Raw genomic sequence first — 1,698 nt, forward strand, 5'->3', positions numbered from 1 at the left:
TTGGATTCTCTTCAGTGTTGCTTGGGAGAGTACTAGGAGGAGTTTCAGTGACTTTCTTACTTAGCTGGGCCACTTGTGCCTCCAAATTTCTGATGGAAGACCTTGTTTCACTCATGAAACTTAAAGTGACCTTAGACAGATCAGAGACTAAGTTTGCTAAGTTAGAGATGCTCTGCTCAGAATTTTCTGTCTGTTGCTGAGAAGATGATGGATAAGGCTTGCTATTGCTGAGCCTATTTCTTCCACCATTATTAAAGCCTTGTTGAGGTTTTTGTTGATCCTTCCATGAGAAATTTGGATGATTTCTCCATGATTAATTATAGGTGTTTCCATAAGGTTCACCCATGTAATTTACCTCTGTTATTGCAGGGTTCTCAGGATCATAAGCTTCTTCTTCAGAAGATGCCTCTTTAGTACTGTTGGATGCATTTTGCCATCCATTCAGACTTTGAGAAATCATGTTGACTTGCTGAGTCAACATTTTGTTCTAAGCCAGTATGGCATTCAGAGCATCAATTTCAAAAACTCCCTTCCTTTGAGGCGTCCCATTACACACGAAATTCCTCTCAGAAGTATACATGAATTGGTTATTTGCAACCATGTCAATGAGTTCTTGAGCTTCTACAGGCGATTTCTTTAGGTGAATGGATCCACCTGCAAAATGGTCCAGTGACATCTTAGAAAATTCAGATAGGCCATAATAGAATATATCCAAAATGGTCCATTCAGAAAGCATGTCAGAAGGACACCTTTTGGTCATCTGCTTGTATCTTTCCCAAGCTTCATAGAGGGATTCATCATCTTTTTGTTTGAAGGTTTGAACATCCACTCTAAGCTTACTCAGCTTTTGAGGAGGAAAGAACTTAGCCAAGAAGACTGTGACCAGCTTATCCCATGAGTCCAGGCTATCTTTAGGTTGTGAATCCAACCATATTCTAGCTCTGTCTCTTACAGCAAAGAGGAAAAGTATGAGCATGTAGACTTCAGGATCTACTCCATTAGTCTTAACAGTCTCACAGATCTGCAAGAACTCAGTTAAAAACTGGTAGGGATCTTCTGATAGAAGTTCATAGAACTTGCAGTTTTGTTACAGTAGAGCAACTAGTTGAGGTTTCAGCTCAAAGTTATTTGCTCCAATAGTGACGAATGGATTTTTGATGGTTTAGAATTCACAAATGAATTCTCGTTGCAAGTATAGTTTCTAAACCAATCACTAATCCTTTCATACAAAAGATTGTTTGTCACAAGTAACAAACCCCTAAAATTAATAACCAAAGTATTCAAACCTCGGGTCGTTCTCCCTAGGAATTACAATAAAGTGTCTTGTTATTGGTTGTGATGTGTTTTGGGGTTTTTGGATAAGAAGCATGAAAAGTAAATGGCAATGAAAATAAACTAACAACTATAAAAGGCTCTTGGTAAGGTATGAGAACTAGAAGTTCTATCCTAGTTATCCTTCTCAATTGTGATGAGAATTGTTCATTGCTACCACTTAGTTAACCCTTACTAAAGAAAGGAAAGTCAAGTGGATGAATTGACTTGAGCCACAAGTCCTAGCCAACTCCCAAGGAAGGACTAGCTTTAGTGCACTCCAAACCAATTAGCAATCTCTCCAATTACCAATCAACAAAGGAATTAGATAACTCAAGTGTCACTAATTACTCTACCTAGGCCAAGAGGAACAAAATCTACACTAAA

The 1,698-nt window shown here is 38.3% G+C and overlaps 1 non-coding gene across 1 annotated transcript; it reads left to right on the forward strand.

Moving 5' to 3' along the window:
• The first annotated feature begins 730 nt into the window (after positions 1 to 730).
• Positions 731 to 838, forward strand: LOC127743488 (small nucleolar RNA R71). Its single transcript, XR_008004880.1, has one exon. It is a non-coding gene; the product is annotated as a small nucleolar RNA R71 (small nucleolar RNA).
• Positions 839 to 1,698: the final 860 nt, after the last annotated feature.

Source organism: Arachis duranensis, chromosome 10 (assembly GCF_000817695.3).
Source record: "Arachis duranensis cultivar V14167 chromosome 10, aradu.V14167.gnm2.J7QH, whole genome shotgun sequence".
In the NCBI taxonomy this organism is placed as follows: Eukaryota; Viridiplantae; Streptophyta; class Magnoliopsida; order Fabales; family Fabaceae; genus Arachis; species Arachis duranensis.